A 22,874-nucleotide genomic window follows, 5' to 3' on the forward strand; every position below is an offset into this window, starting at 1 on the left:
CGCATTCGAGACGAGGACTGACTCCCCTGGGGAGGCTCCAGAAGTACCCCAAGATCCATGTCAGCACTGGAGAGGAATCCTCAGGTTCCGGCCCCGACTCCACACAAGGTCTTAGGCCCCGGCATCGACGGGAGAGGAATCCCCAGAGGCCCCCGAGGAACTCGCATGGGGACTGGCCTTTCCTGAGGCCACCAGAGCGGGTCCCTGAGGTCCCCGTCGTAAGTCGAGAGCACCTGCCGCAACTCGAGAAAATCCAGGAGGTTTTGCCCTCCAGGCGAGATGAGGCCCATTTCCGCTGAGGCTTCTCGAGGCTAATCACGTCTAACCACTGGAACTTCCAAAGGGTCCTTCACACCCTTGCTGCAACTCAAGAAGTTCCCCGACATACCCGTCTCCACTCGAGAGGAAGCACGTGGGGTCCCGCACACATCAAGGGGAGCCCCGTTTCCGCCTCCTAGCTCGAGATGAGGGATCCTTTCCCTGTTTCGTAGGGAAAGAATTCCCGGCGTTCCCGTCACATCTCAAGAGGAGGCGCTCTCCACAGGAAAGGCGAGAGGAACTCCAGGGTCGTGCCACCATTCCAAGAGTCCCCCAGATGTGTCAGTCCATTCCAGAGGAACCTGTTTTCCCTGCACTGCCTTGGCGTTCAAGCCGAGCATCCACTCCCACCACGTGTGCACGTGGGACAGCCCTGTGGGAAAGCCTCGTGGGAAAGCCTCGTGGGAAAGACTCGAGGGAAAACCATAGATCCTTTGATCCACGCGGCGGACTGCGTGACACTGCTGCTACCGCTCTGGAGGAAAGCGCAAGTGCATGCCCGCATTCGAGACGAGGACTGACTCCCCTGGGGAGACTCCAGAAGTACCCCAAGATCCATGTCAGCACTGGAGAGGAATCCTCAGGTTCCGGCCCCGACTCCACACAAGGTCTTAGGCCCCGGCATCGACGGGAGAGGAATCCCGAGACGCCCCCGAGGAACTCGCATGGGGACTGGCCTTTCCTGAGGCCACCAGAGCGGGTCCCTGAGGTCCCCATCGTAAGTCGAGAGCACCTGCCGCAACTCGAGAAAATCCAGGAAGTTTTGCCCTCCAGGCGAGATGAGGCCCATTTCCGCTGAGGCTTCTCGAGGCTAATCACATCTAACCGCTGGAACTTCCAAAGGGTCCTTCACACCCTTGCTGCAACTCAAGAAGTTCCCCGACATACCCGTCTCCACTCGAGCAGAAGCACGTGGGGTCCCGCACACATCCAGGGGAGCCCCGTTTCCGCCTCCTAGCTCGAGATGAGGGATCCTTTCCCTGTTTCGTAGGGAAAGAATTCCCGGCATTCCCGTCGCATCTCAAGAGGAGGCGCTCTCCACAGGAAAGGCGAGAGGAACTCCAGGGTCGTGCCACCATTCCAAGAGTCCCCCAGATGTGTCAGTCCATTCCAGAGGAACCTGTTTTCCCTGCACTGCCTTGACGTTCAAGCCGAGGATCCACTCCCACCACGTGTGCACGTGGGACAGCCCTGTGGGAAAGCCTCGTGGGAAAGCCTCGTGGGAAAGACTCGAGGGAAAACCATAGATCCTTTGATCCACGCGGCGGACTGCGTGACACTGCTGCTACCGCTCTGGAGGAAAGCGCAAGTGCATGCCCGCATTCGAGACGAGGACTGACTCCCTTGGGGAGACTCCAGAAGTACCCCAAGATCCATGTCAGCACTGGAGAGGAATCCTCAGGTTCCGGCCCCGACTACAAACAAGGTCTTAGGCCCCGGCATCGACGGGAGAGGAATCCCCAGAGGCCCCCGAGGAACTCGCATGGGGACTGGCCTTTCCTGAGGCCACCAGAGCGGGTCCCTGAGGTCCCCGTCGTAAGTCGAGAGCACCTGCCGCAACTCGAGAAAATCCAGGAGGTTTTGCCCTCCAGGCGAGATGAGGCCCATTTCCGCTGAGGCTTCTCGAGGCTAATCACGTCTAACCACTGGAACTTCCAAAGGGTCCTTCACACCCTTGCTGCAACTCAAGAAGTTCCCCGACATACCCGTCTCCACTCGAGAGGAAGCACGTGGGGTCCCGCACACATCAAGGGGAGCCCCGTTTCCGCCTCCTAGCTCGAGATGAGGGATCCTTTCCCTGTTTCGTAGGGAAAGAATTCCCGGCGTTCCCGTCGCATCTCAAGAGGAGGCGCTCTCCACAGGAAAGGCGAGAGGAACTCCAGGGTCGTGCCACCATTCCAAGAGTCCCCCAGATGTGTCAGTCCATTCCAGAGGAACCTGTTTTCCCTGCACTGCCTTGACGTTCAAGCCGAGGATCCACTCCCACCACGTGTGCACGTGAGACAGCCCTGTGGGAAAGCCTCGTGGGAAAGCCTCGTGGGAAAGACTCGAGGGAAAACCATAGATCCTTTGATCCACGCGGCGGACTGCGTGACACTGCTGCTACCGCTCTGGAGGAAAGCGCAAGTGCATGCCCGCATTCGAGACGAGGACTGACTCCCCTGGGGAGACTCCAGAAGTACCCCAAGATCCATGTCAGCACTGGAGAGGAATCCTCAGGTTCCGGCCCCGACTCCACACAAGGTCTTAGGCCCTGGCATCGACGGGAGAGGAATCCCCAGAGGCCCCCGAGGAACTCGCATGGGGACTGGCCTTTCCTGAGGCCACCAGAGCGGGTCCCTGAGGTCCCCGTCGTAAGTCGAGAGCACCTGCCGCAACTCGAGAAAATCCAGGAGGTTTTGCCCTCCAGGCGAGATGAGGCCCATTTCCGCTGAGGCTTCTCGAGGCTAATCACGTCTAACCACTGGAACTTCCAAAGGGTCCTTCACACCCTTGCTGCAACTGAAGAAGTTCCCCGACATACCCGTCTCCACTCGAGAGGAAGCACGTGGGGTCCCGCACACATCCAGGGGAGCCCCGTTTCCGCCTCCTAGCTCGAGATGAGGGATCCTTTCCCTGTTTCGTAGGGAAAGAATTCCCGGTGTTCCCGTCGCATCTCAAGAGGAGGCGCTCTCCACAGGAAAGGCGAGAGGAACTCCAGGGTCGTGCCACCATTCCAAGAGTCACCCAGATGTGTCAGTCCATTCCAGAGGAACCTGTTTTCCCTGCACTGCCTTGACTTTCAAGCCGAGGATCCACTCCCACCACGTGTGCACGTGGGACAGCCCTGTGGGAAAGCCTCGTGGGAAAGCCTCTTGGGAAATACTCGAGGGAAAACCATAGATCCTTTGATCCACGCGGCAGACTGCCTGACACTGCTGCTACCGCTCTGGAGGAAAGCGCAAGTGCATGCCCGCATTCGAGACGAGGACTGACTCCCCTGGGGAGACTCCAGAAGTACCCCAAGATCCATGTCAGCACTGGAGAGGAATCCTCAGGTTCCGGCCCCGACTCCACACAAGGTCTTAGGCCCCGGCATCGACGGGAGAGGAATGCCGAGAGGCCCCCGAGGAACTCGCATGGGGACTGGCCTTTCCTGAGGCCACCAGAGCGGGTCCCTGAGGTCCCCGTCGTAAGTCGAGAGCACCTGCCGCAACTCGAGAAAATCCAGGAGGTTTTGCCCTCCAGGCGAGATGAGGCCCATTTCCGCTGAGGCTTCTCGAGGCTAATCACGTCTAACCACTGGAACTTCCAAAGGGTCCTTCACACCCTTGCTGCAACTCAAGAAGTTCCCCGACATACCCGTCTCCACTCGAGAGGAAGCACGTGGGGTCCCGCACACATCCAGGGGAGCCCCGTTTCCGTCTCCTAGCTCGAGATGAGGGATCCTTTCCCTGTTTCGTAGGGAAAGAATTCCCGGCGTTCCCGTCGCATCTCAAGAGGAGGCGCTCTCCACAGGAAAGGCGAGAGGAACTCCAGGGTCGTGCCACCATTCCAAGAGTCCCCCAGATGTGTCAGTCCATTCCAGAGGAACCTGTTTTCCCTGCACTGCCTTGACGTTCAAGCCGAGGATCCACTCCCAACACGTGTGCACGTGGGACAGCCCTGTGGGAAAGCCTCGTGGGAAAGACTCGAGGGAAAACCATAGATCCTTTGATCCACGCGGCGGACTGCGAGACACTGCTGCTACCGCTCTGGAGGAAAGCGCAAGTGCATGCCCGCATTCGAGACGAGGACTGACTCCCCTGGGGAGACTCCAGAAGTACCCCAAGATCCATGTCAGCACTGGAGAGGAATCCTCAGGTTCCGGCCCCGACTCCACACAAGGTCTTAGGCCCCGGCATCGACGGGAGAGGAATGCCGAGAGGCCCCTGAGGACCTCGAATGGGGACTGGCCTTTCCTGAGGCCACCAGAGCGGGTCCCTGAGGTCCCCGTCGTAAGTCGAGGGCACCTGCCGCAACTCGAGAAAATCCAGGAGGTTTTGCCCTCCAGGCGAGATGAGGCCCATTTCCGCTGAGGCTTCTCGAGGCGAATCATGTCTAACCACTTGAACTTCCAAAGGGTCCTTCACACCCTTGCTGCAACTCAAGAAGTTCCCCGACATACCCGTCTCCACTCGAGAGGAAGCACGTGGGGTCCCGCACACATCCAGGGGAGCCCCGTTTCCGCCTCCTAGCTCGAGATGAGGGATCCTTTCCCTGTTTCGTAGGGAAAGAATTCCCGGCGTTCCCGTCGCATCTCAAGAGGAGGCGCTCTCCACAGGAAAGGCGAGAGGAACTCCAGGGTCGTGCCACCATTCCAAGAGTCCCCCAGATGTGTCAGTCCATTCCAGAGGAACCTGTTTTCCCTGCACTGCCTTGACTTTCAAGCCGAGGATCCACTCCCACCACGTGTGCACGTGGGACAGCCCTGTGGGAAAGCCTCGTGGGAAAGCCTCTTGGGAAATACTCGAGGGAAAACCATAGATCCTTTGATCCACGCGGCAGACTGCCTGACACTGCTGCTACCGCTCTGGAGGAAAGCGCAAGTGCATGCCCGCATTCGAGACGAGGACTGACTCCCCTGGGGAGACTCCAGAAGTACCCCAAGATCCATGTCAGCACTGGAGAGGAATCCTCAGGTTCCGGCCCCGACTCCACACAAGGTCTTAGGCCCCGGCATCGACGGGAGAGGAAACCCGAGAGGCCCCCGAGGAACTCGCATGGGGACTGGCCTTTCCTGAGGCCACCAGAGCGGGTCCCTGAGGTCCCCGTCGTAAGTCGAGAGCACCTGCCGCAACTCGAGAAAATCCAGGAGGTTTTGCCCTCCAGGCGAGATGAGGCCCATTTCCGCTGAGGCTTCTCGAGGCTAATCACGTCTAACCACTGGAACTTCCAAAGGGTCCTTCACACCCTTGCTGCAACTCAAGAAGTTCCCCGACATACCCGTCTCCACTCGAGAGGAAGCACGTGGGGTCCCGCACACATCCAGGGGAGCCCCGTTTCCGTCTCCTAGCTCGAGATGAGGGATCCTTTCCCTGTTTCGTAGGGAAAGAATTCCCGGCGTTCCCGTCGCATCTCAAGAGGAGGCGCTCTCCACAGGAAAGGCGAGAGGAACTCCAGGGTCGTGCCACCATTCCAAGAGTCCCCCAGATGTGTCAGTCCATTCCAGAGGAACCTGTTTTCCCTGCACTGCCTTGACGTTCAAGCCGAGGATCCACTCCCACCACGTGTGCACGTGGGACAGCCCTGTGGGAAAGCCTCGTGGGAAAGCCTCGTGGGAAAGACTCGAGGGAAAACCATAGATCCTTTGATCCACGCGGCGGACTGCGAGACACTGCTGCTACCGCTCTGGAGGAAAGCGCAAGTGCATGCCCGCATTCGAGACGAGGACTGACTCCCCTGGGGAGACTCCAGAAGTACCCCAAGATCCATGTCAGCACTGGAGAGGAATCCTCAGGTTCCGGCCCCGACTCCACACAAGGTCTTAGGCCCCGGCATCGACGGGAGAGGAATGCCGAGAGGCCCCCGAGGAACTCGCATGGGGACTGGCCTTTCCTGAGGCCACCAGAGCGGGTCCCTGAGGTCCCCGTCGTAAGTCGAGAGCACCTGCCGCAACTCGAGAAAATCCAGGAGGTTTTGCCCTCCAGGCGAGATGAGGCCCATTTCCGCTGAGGCTTCTCGAGGCGAATCATGTCTAACCACTGGAACTTCCAAAGGGTCCTTCACACCCTTGCTGCAACTGAAGAAGTTCCCCGACATACCCGTCTCCACTCGAGAGGAAGCACGTGGGGTCCCGCACACATCCAGGGGAGCCCCGTTTCCGCCTCCTAGCTCGAGATGAGGGATCCTTTCCCTGTTTCGTAGGGAAAGAATTCCCGGCGTTCCCGTCGCATCTCAAGAGGAGGCGCTCTCCACAGGAAAGGCGAGAGGAACTCCAGGGTCGTGCCACCATTCCAAGAGTCCCACAGATGTGTCAGTCCATTCCAGAGGAACCTGTTTTCCCTGCACTGCCTTGACGTTCAAGCCGAGGATCCACTCCCACCACGTGTGCACGTGGGACAGCCCTGTGGGAAAGCCTCGTGGGAAAGCCTCGTGGGAAAGACTCGAGGGAAAACCATAGATCCTTTGATCCACGCGGCGGACTGCGTGACACTGCTGCTACCGCTCTGGAGGAAAGCGCAAGTGCATGCCCGCATTCGAGACGAGGACTGACTCCCCTGGGGAGACTCCAGAAGTACCCCAAGATCCATGTCAGCACTGGAGAGGAATCCTCAGGTTCAGGCCCCGACTCCACACAAGGTCTTAGGCCCCGGCATTGACGGGAGAGGAATCCCCAGAGGCCCCCGAGGAACTCGCATGGGGACTGGCCTTTCCTGAGGCCACCAGAGCGGGTCCCTGAGGTCCCCGTCGTAAGTCGAGAGCACCTGCCGCAGCTCGAGAAAATCCAGGAGGTTTTGCCCTCCAGGCGAGATGAGGCCCATTTCCGCTGAGGCTTCTCGCGGCGAATCACGTCTAACCACTGGAACTTCCAAAGGGTCCTTCACACCCTTGCTGCAACTCAAGAAGTTCCCCGACATACCCGTCTCCACTCGAGAGGAAGCACGTGGGGTCCCGCACACATCCAGGGGAGCCCCGTTTCCGCCTCCTAGCTCGAGATGAGGGATCCTTTCCCTGTTTCGTAGGGAAAGAATTCCCGGCGTTCCCGTCGCATCTCAAGAGGAGGCGCTCTCCACAGGAAAGGCGAGAGGAACTCCAGGGTCGTGCCACCATTCCAAGAGTCCCCCAGATGTGTCAGTCCATTCCAGAGGAACCTGTTTTCCCTGCACTGCCTTGACGTTCAAGCCGAGGATCCACTCCCACCACGTGTGCACGTGGGACAGCCCTGTGGGAAAGCCTCGTGGGAAAGCCTCGTGGGAAAGACTCGAGGGAAAACCATAGATCCTTTGATCCACGCGGCGGACTGCGTGACACTGCTGCTACCGCTCTGGAGGAAAGCGCAAGTGCATGCCCGCATTCGAGACGAGGACTGACTCCCCTGGGGAGACTCCAGAAGTACCCCAAGATCCATGTCAGCACTGGAGAGGAATCCTCAGGTTCCGGCCCCGAATCCACACAAGGTCTTAGGCCCCGGCATCGACGGGAGAGGGATCCCGAGAGGCCCCCGAGGAACTCGCATGGGGACTGGCCTTTCCTGAGGCCACCAGAGCGGGTCCCTGAGGTCCCCGTCGTAAGTCGAGAGCACCTGCCGCAACTCGAGAAAATCCAGGAGGTTTTGCCCTCCAGGCGAGATGAGGCCCATTTCCGCTGAGGCTTCTCGAGGCTAATCACGTCTAACCACTGGAACTTCCAAAGGGTCCTTCACACCCTTGCTGCAACTCAAGAAGTTCCCCGACATACCCGTCTCCACTCGAGAGGAAGCACGTGGGGTCCCGCACACATCCAGGGGAGCCCCGTTTCCGCCTCCTAGCTCGAGATGAGGGATCCTTTCCCTGTTTCGTAGGGAAAGAATTCCCGGCGTTCCCGTCGCATCTCAAGAGGAGGCGCTCTCCACAGGAAAGCCGAGAGGAACTCCAGGGTCATGCCACCATTCCAAGAGTCCCCCAGATGTGTCAGTCCATTCCAGAGGAACCTGTTTTCCCTGCACTGCCTTGACGTTCAAGCCGAGGATCCACTCCCACCACGTGTGCCCGTGGGACAGCCCTGTGGGAAAGCCTCGTGGGAAAGCCTCGTGGGAAAACTCGAGGGAAAACCATAGATCCTTTGATCCACGCGGCGGACTGCGTGACACTGCTGCTACCGCTCTGGAGGAAAGCGCAAGTGTATGCCCGCATTCGAGACGAGGACTGACTCCCCTGGGGAGACTCCAGAAGTACCCCAAGATCCATGTCAGCACTGGAGAGGAATCCTCAGTTTCCGGCCCCGACTCCACACAAGGTCTTAGGCCCCGGCATCGACGGGAGAGTAATCCCGAGAGGCCCCCGAGGAATTCGCATGGGGACTGGCCTTTCCTGAGGCCACCAGAGCGGGTCCCTGAGGTCCCCGTCGTAAGTCGAGAGCACCTGCCGTAACTCGAGAAAATCCAGGAGGTTTTGCCCTCCAGGCGAGATGAGGCCCATTTCCGCTGAGGCTTCTCGCGGCGAATCACGTCTAACAACTGGAACTTCCAAAGGGTCCTTCACACCCTTGCTGCAACTCAAGAAGTTCCCCGACATACCCGTCTCCACTCGAGAGGAAGCACGTGGGGTCCCGCACACATCCAGGGGAGCCCCGTTTCCGCCTCCTAGCTCGAGATGAGGGATCCTTTCCCTGTTTCGTAGGGAAAGAATTCCCGGCGTTCCCGTCGCATCTCAAGAGGAGGCGCTCTCCACAGGAAAGGCGAGAGGAACTCCAGGGTCGTGCCACCATTCCAAGAGTCCCCCAGATGTGTCAGTCCATTCCAGAGGAACCTGTTTTCCCTGCACTGCCTTGACGTTCAAGCCGAGGATCCACTCCCACCACGTGTGCAAGTGGGACAGCCCTGTGGGAAAGTCTCGTGGGAAAGCCTCGTGGGAAAGACTCGAGGGAAAACGATAGATCCTTTGATCCACGCGGCGGACTGCGTGACACTGCTGCTACCGTTCTGGAGGAAAGCGCAAGTGCATGCCCGCATTCGAGACGAGGACTGACTCCCCTGGGGAGACTCCAGAATTACCCCAAGATCCATGTCAGCACTGGAGAGGAATCCTCAGGTTCCGGCCCCGACTCCACACAAGGTCTTAGGCCCCGGCATCGACGGGAGAGGAATCCCAAGAGGCCCCCGAGGAACTCGCATGGGGACTGGCCTTTCCTGAGGCCACCAGAGTGGGTCCCTGAGGTCCCCGTCGTAAGTCGAGAGCACCTGCCGCAACTCGGGAAAATCCAGGAGGTTTTGCCCTCCAGGCGAGATGAGGCCCATTTCCGCTGAGGCTTCTCGAGGCTAATCACGTCTAACCACTGGAACTTCCAAATGGTGCTTCACACCCTTGCTGCAACTCAAGAAGTTCCCCGACATACCCGTCTCCACTCGAGAGGAAGCACGTGGGGTCCCGCACACATCCAGGGGAGCCCCGTTTCCGCCTCCTAGCTCGAGATGAGGGATCCTTTCCCTGTTTCGTAGGGAAAGAATTCCCGGCGTTCCCGTCGCATCTCAAGAGGAGGCGCTCTCCACAGGAAAGGCTTGAGGAACTCCTGGGTCGTGCCACCATTCCAAGTGTCCCCCGGATGTGTCAGTCCATTCCAGAGGAACCTGTTTTCCCTGCACTGCCTTGACGTTCAAGCCGAGGATCCACTCCCACCACGTGTGCACGTGGGACAGCCCTGTGGGAAAGCCTCGTGGGAAAGCCTCGTGGGAAAGACTCGAGGGAAAACCATAGATCCTTTGATCCACGCGGCGGACTGCGTGACACTGCTGCTACCGCCCTGGAGGAAAGCGCAAGTGCATGCCCGCATTCGAGACGAGGACTGACTCCCCTGGGGAGACTCCAGAAGTACCCCAAGATCCATGTCAGCACTGGAGAGGAATCCTCAGGTTCCGGCCCCGACTCCACACAAGGTCTTAGGCCCCGGCATCGACGGGAGAGTAATCCCGAGAGGCCCCCGAGGAATTCGCATGGGGACTGGCCTTTCCTGAGGCCACCAGAGCGGGTCCCTGAGGTCCCCGTCGTAAGTCGAGAGCACCTGCCGTAATTCGAGAAAATCCAGGAGGTTTTGCCCTCCAGGCGAGATGAGGCCCATTTCCGCTGAGGCTTCTCGAGGCGAATCATGTCTAACCACTGGAACTTCCAAAGGGTCCTTCACACCCTTGCTGCAACTCAAGAAGTTCCCCGACATACCAGTCTCCACTCGAGAGGAAGCACGTGGGGTCCCGCACACATCCAGGGGAGCCCCGTTTCCGCCTCCTAGCTCGAGATGAGGGATCCTTTCCCTGTTTCGTAGGGAAAGAATTCCCGGCGTTCCCGTCGCATCTCAAGAGGAGGCGCTCTCCACAGGAAAGGCGAGAGGAACTCCAGGGTCGTGCCACCATTCCAAGAGTCCCCCAGATGTGTCAGTCCATTCCAGAGGAACCTGTTTTCCCTGCACTGCCTTGACGTTCAAGCCGAGGATCCACTCCCACCACGTGTGCACGTGGGACAGCCCTGTGGGAAAGACTCGTGGGAAAGCCTCGTGGGAAAGACTCGAGGGAAAACCATAGATCCTTTGATCCACGCGGCGGACTGCGTGACACTGCTGCTACCGCTCTGGAGGAAAGCGCAAGTGCATGCCCGCATTCGAGACGAGGACTGACTCCCCTGGGGAGACTCCAGAAGTACCCCAAGAACCATGTCAGCACTGGAGAGGAATCCTCAGGTTCCGGCCCCGACTCCACACAAGGTCTTAGGCCCCGGCATCGACGGGAGAGGAATCCCGAGAGGCCCCGGAGGAACTCGCATGGGGACTGGCCTTTCCTGAGGCCACCAGAGCGTGTCCCTGAGTTCCCCGTCGTAAGTCGAGAGCACCTGCCGCAACTCGAGAAAATCCAGGAGGTTTTGCCTTCCAGGCGAGATGAGGCCCATTTCCGCTGAGGCTTCTCGAGGCTAATCACATCTAACCACTGGAACTTCCAAAGGGTCCTTCACACCCTTGCTGCAGCTCAAGAAGTTCCCCGACATACCCGTCTCCACTCGAGAGGAAGCACCTGGTGTCCCGCACACATCCAGGGGAGCCCCGTTTCGCCTCCTAGCTCGAGATGAGGGATCCTTTCCCTGTTTCGTAGGGAAAGAATTCCCGGCGTTCCCGTCGCATCTCAAGAGGAGGCGCTCTCCACAGGAAAGGGGAGAGGAACTCCAGGGTCGTGCCACCATTCCAAGAGACCCCCAGATGTGTCAGTCCATTACAGAGGAAGCTGTTTTCCCTGCACTGCCTTGACGTTCAAGCCAAGGATCGACTCCCACCACGTGTGCACGTGGGACAGCCCTCTGGGAAAGCCTCGTGGGAAAGCCTCGTGGGAAAGACTCGAGGGAAAACCATAGATCCTTTGATCCACGCGGCGGGCTCCGTGACACTGCTGCTACGGCTCTGGAGGAAAGCGCAAGTGCATGCCCGCATTCGAGACGAGGACTGACTCCCCTGGGGAGACTCCAGAAGTACCCCAAGATCCATGTCAGCACTGGAGAGGAATCCTCAGGTTCCGGCCCCGACTCCACACAAGGACTTAGGCCCCGGCATCGACGGGAGAGGGATCCCGAGAGGCCCCCGAGGAACTCGCATGGGGACTGGCTTTTCCTGAGGCCACCAGAGCGGGTCCCTGAGGTCCCCGTCATAAGTCGAGATCACCTGCCGCAACTCGAGAAAATCCAGGATGTTTTGCCCTCCAGGCGAGATGAGGCTCATTTCCGCAGAGGTTTTCGAGGCTAATCACGTCTAAACACTGGAACTTCCAAAGGGTCCTTCACACCCTTGCTGCAACTCAAGAAGTTCCCCGACATACCCGTCTCCACTCGAAAGGAAGCACGTGGGGTCCCGCACACATCCAGGGGAGCCCGTTTCCGCCTCCTAGCTCGAAATGAGGGATCCTTTCCCTGTTTCGTAGAGAAAGAATTCCCGGCGTTCCCGTCGCATCTCAAGAGGAGGCGCTCTCCACAGGAAAGGCGAGAGGAACTCCAGGGTCGTGCCACCAATCCAAGAGTCCCCCAGATGTGTCAGTCCATTCCAGAGGAACCTGTTTTCCCTGCACTGCCTTGACGTTCAAGCCGAGGATCGACTCCCACCACGTGTGCACGTGGGACAGCCCTGAGGGAAAGCCTCGTGGGAAAGCCTCGTGGGAAAGCCTCGAGGGAAAACCATAGATCCTTTGATCCACGCGGCGGACTGCGTGACACTGCTGCTACCGCTCTGGAGGAAAGCGCAAGTGCATGCCCGCATACGAGACGAGGACTGACTCCCCTGGGGAGACTCCAGAAGTACCCCAAGATCCATGTCAGCACTGGAGAGGAATCCTCAGTTTCCGGCCCCGACTCCACACAAGGTCTTAGGCCCCGGCATCCACGGGAGAGGAATGCCAAGAGGCCCCCGAAGAACTCGCACGGGGACTGGCCTTTCCTGAGGCCACCAGAGCGGGTCCCTGAGGTCCTCGTCGTAAGTCGAGAGCACCTGCCGCAACTCGAGAAAATCCAGGAGGTTTTGCCCTCCAGGCGAGATGAGGCCCATTTCCGCTGAGGCTTCTCGAGGCTAATCACGTCTAAATACTGGAACGTCCAACGGGTCCTTCACACCCTTGCTGCAACTCAAGAAGTTCCCCGACATACCCGTCTCCACTCGAGAGGAAGCACGTGGGGCCCCGCACACATCCAGGGGAGCCCCGTTTCCGCCTCCTAGCTCGAGATGAGGGATCCTTTCCCTGTTTCGTAGGGAAAGAATTCCCGGCGTTCCCGTCGCAACTCAAGAGGAGGCGCTCTCCACAGGAAAGTTGAGAGGAACTCCAGGGTCGTGCCACCATTCCAAGAGTCCCCCAGATGTGTCAGTCCATTCCAGAGGAACCTGTTTTCCCTGCACTGCCTTGACGTTCAAGCCAAGGATCGACTCCCACCACGTGTGCACGTGGGACAGCCCTGTGGGAAAGCCTCGTGGGAAAGCCTCGTGGGAAAGACTCGAGGGAAAACCATAGATCCTTTGATCCACGCGGCGGACTGCGTGACACTGCTGCTACCGCTCTGGAGGAAAGCGCAAGTGCATGCCCGCATTCGACACGAGGACTGACTCCCCTGGGGAGACTCCAGAAGTACCCCAAGATCCATGTCAGCACTGGAGAGGAATCCTCAGGTTCCGGCCCCGACTCCACACAAGGTCTTAGGCCCCGGCATCGACGGGAGAGGAATCCCGAGAGGCCCCCGAGGAACTCCATGGGGACTGGCCTTTCCTGAGGCCACCAGAGCGGGTCCCTGAGGTCCCCGTCGTAAGTCGAGAGCACCTGCCGCAACTCGAGAAAATCCAGGAGGTTTTGCTCTCCAGGCGAGATGAGTCCCATTTCCGCTGAGGCTTCTCGAGGCTAATCACGTCTAAGCACTGGAACTTCCAAAGGGTTCTTCACACCCTTGCTGCAACTCAAGAAGTTCCCCGACATACCCGTCTCCACTCGAGAGGAAGCACGTGGGGTCCCGCACACATCCAGGGGAGCCCCGTTTCCGCCTCCTATCTCGAGATGAGGGATCCTTTCCCTGTTTCATAGGGAAAGAATTCCCGGCGTTCCCGTCGCATCTCAAGAGGAGGCGCTCTCCACAGGAAAGGCGAGAGGAACTCCAGGGTCGTGCCACCATTCCAAGAGTCCCCCAGATGTGTCAGTCCATTCCAGAGGAACCTGTTTTCCCTGCACTGCCTTGACGTTCAAGCCGAGGATCCACTCCCACCACGTGTGCACGTGGGACAGCCCTGTGGGAAAGCCTCGTGGGAAAGCCTCGTGGGAAAGACTCGAGAGAAAACCATAGATCCTTTGATCCACGCGGCGGACTGCGTGACACTGCTGCTACCGCTCTGGAGGAAAGCGCAAGTGCATGCCCGCATTCGAGACGAGGACTGACTCCCCTGGGGAGACTCCAGAAGTACCCCAAGATCCATGTCAGCACTGGAGAGGAATCCTCAGGTTCCGGCCCCGAATCCACACAAGGTCTTAGGCCCCGGCATCGACGGGAGAGGAATGCCGAGAGGCCCCCGAGGAACTCGCATGGGGACTGGCCTTTCCTGAGGCCACCAGAGCGTGTCCCTGAGTTCCCCGTCGTAAGTCGAGAGCACCTGCCGCAACTCGAGAAAATCCAGGAGGTTTTGCCTTCCAGGCGAGATGAGGCCCATTTCCGCTGAGGCTTCTCGAGGCTAATCACATCTAACCACTGGAACTTCCAAAGGGTCCTTCACACCCTTGCTGCAGCTCAAGAAGTTCCCCGACATACCCGTCTCCACTCGAGAGGAAGCACCTGGTGTCCCGCACACATCCAGGGGAGCCCCGTTTCGCCTCCTAGCTCGAGATGAGGGATCCTTTCCCTGTTTCGTAGGGAAAGAATTCCCGGCGTTCCCGTCGCATCTCAAGAGGAGGCGCTCTCCACAGGAAAGGGGAGAGGAACTCCAGGGTCGTGCCACCATTCCAAGAGACCCCCAGATGTGTCAGTCCATTCCAGAGGAACCTGTTTTCCCTGCACTGCCTTGACGTTCAAGCCAAGGATCGACTCCCACCACGTGTGCACGTGGGACAGCCCTCTGGGAAAGCCTCGTGGGAAAGCCTCATGGGAAAGACTCGAGGGAAAACCATAGATCCTTTGATCCACGCGGCGGGCTCCGTGACACTGCTGCTACGGCTCTGGAGGAAAGCGCAAGTGCATGCCCGCATTCGAGACGAGGACTGACTCCCCTGGGGAGACTCCAGAAGTACCCCAAGATCCATGTCAGCACTGGAGAGGAATCCTCAGGTTCCGGCCCCGACTCCACACAAGGACTTAGGCCCCGGCATCGACGGGAGAGGGATCCCGAGAGGCCCCCGAGGAACTCGCATGGGGACTGGCTTTTCCTGAGGCCACCAGAGCGGGTCCCTGAGGTCCCCGTCATAAGTCGAGATCACCTGCCGCAACTCGAGAAAATCCAGGATGTTTTGCCCTCCAGGCGAGATGAGGCTCATTTCCGCAGAGGTTTTCGAGGCTAATCACGTCTAACCACTGGAACTTCCAAAGGGTCCTTCACACCCTTGCTGCAACTCAAGAAGTTCCCCGACAGACCCGTCTCCACTCGAAAGGAAGCACGTGGGGTCCCGCACACATCCAGGGGAGCCCGTTTCCGCCTCCTAGCTCGAAATGAGGGATCCTTTCCCTGTTTCGTAGAGAAAGAATTCCCGGCGTTCCCGTCGCATCTCAAGAGGAGGCGCTCTCCACAGGAAAGGCGAGAGGAACTCCAGGGTCGTGCCACCAATCCAAGAGTCCCCCAGATGTGTCAGTCCATTCCAGAGGAACCTGTTTTCCCTGCACTGCCTTGACGTTCAAGCCGAGGATCGACTCCCACCACGTGTGCACGTGGGACAGCCCTGAGGGAAAGCCTCGTGGGAAAGCCTCGTGGGAAAGCCTCGAGGGAAAACCATAGATCCTTTGATCCACGCGGCGGACTGCGTGACACTGCTGCTACCGCTCTGGAGGAAAGCGCAAGTGCATGCCCGCATACGAGACGAGGACTGACTCCCCTGGGGAGACTCCAGAAGTACCCCAAGATCCATGTCAGCACTGGAGAGGAATCCTCAGTTTCCGGCCCCGACTCCACACAAGGTCTTAGGCCCCGGCATCCACGGGAGAGGAATGCCAAGAGGCCCCCGAAGAACTCGCACGGGGACTGGCCTTTCCTGAGGCCACCAGAGCGGGTCCCTGAGGTCCTCGTCGTAAGTCGAGAGCACCTGCCGCAACTCGAGAAAATCCAGGAGGTTTTGCCCTCCAGGCGAGATGAGGCCCATTTCCGCTGAGGCTTCTCGAGGCTAATCACGTCTAAATACTGGAACGTCCAACGGGTCCTTCACACCCTTGCTGCAACTCAAGAAGTTCCCCGACATACCCGTCTCCACTCGAGAGGAAGCACGTGGGGCCCCGCACACATCCAGGGGAGCCCCGTTTCCGCCTCCTAGCTCGAAATGAGGGATCCTTTCCCTGTTTCGTAGGGAAAGAATTCCCGGCGTTCCCGTCGCAACTCAAGAGGAGGCGCTCTCCACAGGAAAGTTGAGAGGAACTCCAGGGTCGTGCCACCATTCCAAGAGTCCCCCAGATGTGTCAGTCCATTCCAGAGGAACCTGTTTTCCCTGCACTGCCTTGACGTTCAAGCCAAGGATCGACTCCCACCACGTGTGCACGTGGGACAGCCCTGTGGGAAAGCCTCGTGGGAAAGCCTCGTGGGAAAGACTCGAGGGAAAACCATAGATCCTTTGATCCACGCGGCGGACTGCGTGACACTGCTGCTACCGCTCTGGAGGAAAGCGCAAGTGCATGCCCGCATTCGACACGAGGACTGACTCCCCTGGGGAGACTCCAGAAGTACCCCAAGATCCATGTCAGCACTGGAGAGTAATCCTCAGGTTCCGGCCCCGACTCCACACAAGGTCTTAGGCCCCGGCATCGACGGGAGAGGAATCCCGAGAGGCCCCCGAGGAACTCCATGGGGACTGGCCTTTCCTGAGGCCACCAGAGCGGGTCCCTGAGGTCCCCGTCGTAAGTCGAGAGCACCTGCCGCAACTCGAGAAAATCCAGGAGGTTTTGCTCTCCAGGCGAGATGAGTCCCATTTCCGCTGAGGCTTCTCGAGGCTAATCACGTCTAACCACTGGAACTTCCAAAGGGTTCTTCACACCCTTGCTGCAACTCCAGAAGTTCCCTGACATACCCGTCTCCACTCGAGAGGAAGCACGTGGGGTCCCGCACACATCCAGGGGAGCCCCGTTTCCGCCTCCTATCTCGAGATGAGGGATCCTTTCCCTGTTTCCTAGGGAAAGAATTCCCGGCGTTCCCGTCGCATCTCAAGAGGAGGCGCTCTCCACAGGAAAGGCGAGAGGAACTCCAGGGTCGTGCCACCATTCCAAGAGTCCCCCAGATGTGTCAGTCCATTCCAGAGGAACCTGTTTTCCCTGCACTGCCTTGACGTTCAAGCCGAGGATCCACTCCCACCACGTGTGCACGTGGGACAGCCCTGTGGGAAAGCCTCGTGGGAAAGCCTCGTGGGAAAGACTCGAGAGAAAACCATAGATCCTTTGATCCACGCGGCGGACTGCGTGACACTGCTGCTACCGCTCTGGAGGAAAGCGCAAGTGCATGCCCGCATTCGAGACGAGGACTGACTCCCCTGGGGAGACTCCAGAAGTACCCCAAGATCCATGTCAGCACTGGAGAGGAATCCTCAGGTTCCGGCCCCGAATCCACACAAGGTCTTAGGCCCCGGCATCGACGGGAGAGGAATGCCGAGAGGCCCCCGAGGAACTCGCATGGGGACTGGCCTTTCCTGAGGCCACCAGAGCTGGTACCTGAGGTCCCCGTCGTAAGTCGAGAGCTCCTGCCGCAACTCGAGAAAATCCAGGAGGTTTTGCCCTCCAGGCGAGATGAGGCCCGTTTCCGCTGAGGCTTCTCGAGGCTAATCACGTCTAACCACTGGAACTTCCAAAGGGTCCTTCACACCCTTGCTGCAACTCAAGAAGTTCCCCGACATACCCGTCTCCACTCGAGAGGAAGCACGTGGGGTCCCGCACACATCCAGGGGAGCCCCGTTTCCGCCTCCTAGCTCGAGATGAGGGATCCTTTCCCTGTTTCGTAGGGAAAGAATTCCCGGCGTTCCCGTCGCATCTCAAGAGGAGGCGCTCTCCACAGGAAAGGCGAGAGGAACTCCAGGGTCGTGCCACCATTCCAAGAGTCCCCCAGATGTGTCAGTCCATTCCAGAGGAACCTGTTTTCCCTGCACTGCCTTGACGTTCAAGCCGAGGATCGACTCCCACCACGTGTGCACGTGGGACAGCCCTGTGGGAAAGCCTCGTGGGAAAGCCTCGTGGGAAAGACTCGAGGGAAAACCATAGATCCTTTGATCCATTGGGCGGACTGCGTGACACTGCTGCTACCGCTCTGGAGGAAAGCGCAAGTGCATGCCCGCATTTGAGACGAGGACTGACTCCCCTGGGGAGACTCCAGAAGTACCCCAAGATCCATGTCAGCACTGGAGAGGAATCCTCAGGTTCCGGCCCCGACTCCACACAAGGTCTTAGGCCCCGGCATCGACGGGAGAGGAATCCCGAGAGGCCCCCGAGGAACTCGCATGGGGACTGGCCTTTCCTGAGGCCACCAGAGCGGGTCCCTGAGGTCCCCGTCGTAAGTCGAGAGCACCTGCCGCAACTCGAGAAAATCCAGGAGGTTTTGCCCTCCGGGCGAGATGAGGCCCATTTCCGCTGAGGCTTCTCGAGGCTAATCACGTCTAACCACTGGAACTTCCAAAGGGTCCTTCACACCCTTGCTGCAACTCAAGAAGTTCCCCGACATACCCGTCTCCACTCGAGAGGAAGCACGTGGGGTCCCGCACACATCCAGGGGAGCCCCGTTTCCGCCTCCTAGCTCGAGATGAGGGATCCTTTCCCTGTTTCGTAGGGAAAGAATTCCCGGCGTTCCCGTCGCATCTCAAGAGGAGGCGCTCTCCACAGGAAAGGCGAGAGGAACTCCAGGGTCGTGCCACCATTCCAAGAGTCCCCCAGAGGTGTCAGTCCATTCCAGAGGAACCTGTTTTCCCTGCACTGCCTTGACGTTCAAGCGGAGGATCCACTCCCACCACGTGTGCACGTGGGACAGCCCTGTGGGAAAGCCTCGTGGGAAAGCCTCGTGGGAAAGACTCGAGGGAAAACCATAGATCCTTTGATCCACGCGGCGGACTGCGTGACACTGCTGCTACCGCTCTGGAGGAAAGCGCAAGTGCATGCCCGCATTCGAGACGAGGACTGACTCCCCTGGGGAGACTCCAGAAGTACCCCAAGATCCATGTCAGCACTGAAGAGGAATCCTCAGGTTCCGGCCCCGACTCCACACAAGGTCTTAGGCCCCGGCATCGACGGGAGAGGAATCCCCAGAGGCCCCCGAGGAACTCGCATGGGGACTGGCCTTTCCTGAGGCCACCAGAGCGGGTCCCTGAGGTCCCCGTCGTAAGTCGAGAGCACCTGCCGCAACTCGAGAAAATCCAGGAGGTTTTGCCCTCCAGGCGAGATGAGGCCCATTTCCGCTGAGGCTTCTCGAGGCTAATCACGTCTAACCACTGGAACTTCCAAAGGGTCCTTCACACCATTGCTGCAACTCAAGAAGTTCCCCGACATACCCGTCTCCACTCGAGAGGAAGCACGTGGGGTACCGCACACATCCAGGGGAGCCCCGTTTCCGCCTCCTAGCTCGAGATGAGGGATCCTTTCCCTGTTTCGTAGGGAAAGAATTCCCGGCGTTCCCGTCGCATCTCAAGAGGAGGCGCTCTCCACAGGAAAGGCGAGAGGAACTCCAGTGTCGTGCCACCATTCCAAGAGACGCCCAGATGTGTCAGTCCATTCCAGAGGAACCTGTTTTCCCTTCACTGCCTTGACGCTCAAGCCGAGGATCGACTCCCACCACGTGTGCACGCGGGACAGCCCTGTGGGAAAGCCTCGTGGGAAAGCCTCGTGGGAAAGACTCGAGGGAAAACCATAGATCCTTTGATCCACGCGGCGGACTGCGTGACACTGCTGCTACCGCTCTGGAGGAAAGCGCAAGTGCATGCCCGCATTCGAGACGAGGACTGACTCCCCTGGGGAGACTCCAGAAGTACCCCAAGATCCATGTCAGCACTGGAGAGGAATCCTCAGGTTCCGGCCCCGACTCCATACAAGGTATTAGGCCCCGGCATCGACGGGAGAGGAATCCCGAGAGGCCCCCGAGGAACTCGCAAGGGGACTAGCCTTTCCTGAGGCCACCAGAGCGGGTCCCTGAGGTCCCTGTCGTAAGTCGAGAGCACCTGCCGCAACTCGAGAAAATCCAGGAGGTTTTGCCCTCCAGGTGAGATGAGGCCCATTTCCGATGAGGCTTCTCGAGGCTAATCACGTCTAACCACTGGAACTTCCAAAGGGTCCTTCACATCCTTGCTGCATCTCAAGAAGTTCCCCGACATACCCGTCTCCACTCGAGAGGAAGCACGTGGGGTCCCGCACACATCCAGGGGAGCCCCATTTCCGCCTCCTAGCTCGAGATGAGGGATCCTTTCCCTGTTTCGTAGGGAAAGAATTCCCGGCGTTCCCGTCGCATCTCAAGAGGAGGCGCTCTCCACAGGAAAGGCGAGAGGAACTCCAGGGTCGTGCCACCATTCCAAGAGTCCCCCAGATGTGTCAGTCCATTCCAGAGGAACCTGTTTTCCCTGCACTGCCTTGACGTTCAAGCCGAGGATCGACTCCACCACGTGTGCACGTGGGACAGCCCTATGGGAAAGCCTCGTGGGAAAGCCTCGTGGGAAAGACTCGAGGGAAAACCATAGATCCTTTGATCCACGCGGCGGACTGCGAGACACTGCTGCTACCGCTCTGGAGGAAAGCGCAAGTGCATGCCCGCATTCGAGACGAGGACTGACTCCCCTGGGGAGACTCCAGAAGTACCCCAAGATCCATGTCAGCACTGGAGAGGAATCCTCAGGTTCCGGCCCCGACTCCACACAAGGTCTTAGGCCCCGGCATCGACGGGAGAGGAATGCCGAGAGGCCCCCGAGGAACTGGCATGGGGACTGGCCTTTCCTGAGGCCACCAGAGCGGGTCCCTGAGGTCCCCGTCGTAAGTCGAGAGCACCTGCCGCAACTCGAGAAAATCCAGGAGGTTTTGCCCTCCAGGCGAGATGAGGCCCATTTCCGCTGAGGCTTCTCGAGGCGAATCATGTCTAACCACTGGAACTTCCAAAGGGTCCTTCACACCCTTGCTGCAACTGAAGAAGTTCCCCGACATACCCGTCTCCACTCGAGAGGAAGCACGTGGGGTCCCGCACACATCCAGGGGAGCCCCGTTTCCGCCTCCTAGCTCGAGATGAGGGATCCTTTCCCTGTTTCGTAGGGAAAGAATTCCCGGCGTTCCCGTCGCATCTCAAGAGGAGGCGCTCTCCACAGGAAAGGCGAGAGGAACTCCAGGGTCGTGCCACCATTCCAAGAGTCCCCCAGATGTGTCAGTCCATTCCAGAGGAACCTGTTTTCCCTGCACTGCCTTGACGTTCAAGCCGAGGATCGACTCCCACCACGTGTGCACGTGGGACAGCCCTGTGGGAAAGCCTCGTGGGAAAGCCTCGTGGGAAAGACTCGAGGGAAAACCATAGATCCTTTGATCCACGCGGCGGACTGCGTGACACTGCTGCTACCGCTCTGGAGGAAAGCGCAAGTGCATGCCCGCATTCGAGACGAGGACTGACTCCCCTGGGGAGACTCCAGAAGTACCCCAAGATCCATGTCAGCACTGGAGAGGAATCCTCAGGTTCAGGCCCCGACTCCACACAAGGTCTTAGGCCCCGGCATCGACGGGAGAGGAATCCCCAGAGGCCCCCGAGGAACTCGCATGGGGACTGGCCTTTCCTGAGGCCACCAGAGCGGGTCCCTGAGGTCCCCTTCGTAAGTCGAGAGCACCTGCCGCAGCTCGAGAAAATCCAGGAGGTTTTGCCCTCCAGGCGAGATGAGGCCCATTTCCGCTGAGGCTTCTCGCGGCGAATCACGTCTAACCACTGGAACTTCCAAAGGGTCCTTCACACCCTTGCTGCAACTCAAGAAGTTCCCCGACATACCCGTCTCCACTCGAGAGGAAGCACGTGGGGTCCCGCACACATCCAGGGGAGCCCCGTTTCCGCCTCCTAGCTCGAGATGAGGGATCCTTTCCCTGTTTCGTAGGGAAAGAATTCCCGGCGTTCCCGTCGCATCTCAAGAGGAGGCGCTCTCCACAGGAAAGGCGAGAGGAACTCCAGGGTCGTGCCACCATTCCAAGAGTCCCCCAGATGTGTCAGTCCATTCCAGAGGAACCTGTTTTCCCTGCACTGCCTTGACGTTCAAGCCGAGGATCCACTCCCACCACGTGTGCACGTGGGACAGCCCTGTGGGAAAGCCTCGTGGGAAAGCCTCGTGGGAAAGACTCGAGGGAAAACCATAGATCCTTTGATCCACGCGGCGGACTGCGTGACACTGCTGCTACCGCTCTGGAGGAAAGCGCAAGTGCATGCCCGCATTCGAGACGAGGACTGACTCCCCTGGGGAGACTCCAGAAGTACCCCAAGATCCATGTCAGCACTGGAGAGGAATCCTCAGTTTCCGGCCCCGACTCCACACAAGGTCTTAGGCCCCGGCATCGACGGGAGAGTAATCCCGAGAGGCCCCCGAGGAATTCGCATGGGGACTGGCCTTTCCTGAGGCCACCAGAGCGGGTCCCTGAGGTCCCCGTCGTAAGTCGAGAGCACCTGCCGTAACTCGAGAAAATCCAGGAGGTTTTGCCCTCCAGGCGAGATGAGGCCCATTTCCGCTGAGGCTTCTCGCGGCGAATCACGTCTAACAACTGGAACTTCCAAAGGGTCCTTCACACCCTTGCTGCAACTCAAGAAGTTCCCCGACATACCCGTCTCCACTCGAGAGGAAGCACGTGGGGTCCCGCACACATCCAGGGGAGCCCCGTTTCCGCCTCCTAGCTCGAGATGAGGGATCCTTTCCCTGTTTCGTAGGGAAAGAATTCCCGGCGTTCCCGTCGCATCTCAAGAGGAGGCGCTCTCCACAGGAAAGGCGAGAGGAACTCCAGGGTCGTGCCACCATTCCAAGAGTCCCCCAGATGTGTCAGTCCATTCCAGAGGAACCTGTTTTCCCTGCACTGCCTTGACGTTCAAGCCGAGGATCCACTCCCACCACGTGTGCAAGTGGGACAGCCCTGTGGGAAAGTCTCGTGGGAAAGCCTCGTGGGAAAGACTCGAGGGAAAACGATAGATCCTTTGATCCACGCGGCGGACTGCGTGACACTGCTGCTACCGATCTGGAGGAAAGCGCAAGT

The sequence above is a fragment of the Ovis canadensis genome, chromosome 19, assembly GCF_042477335.2.
Source record: "Ovis canadensis isolate MfBH-ARS-UI-01 breed Bighorn chromosome 19, ARS-UI_OviCan_v2, whole genome shotgun sequence".
In the NCBI taxonomy this organism is placed as follows: Eukaryota; Metazoa; Chordata; class Mammalia; order Artiodactyla; family Bovidae; genus Ovis; species Ovis canadensis.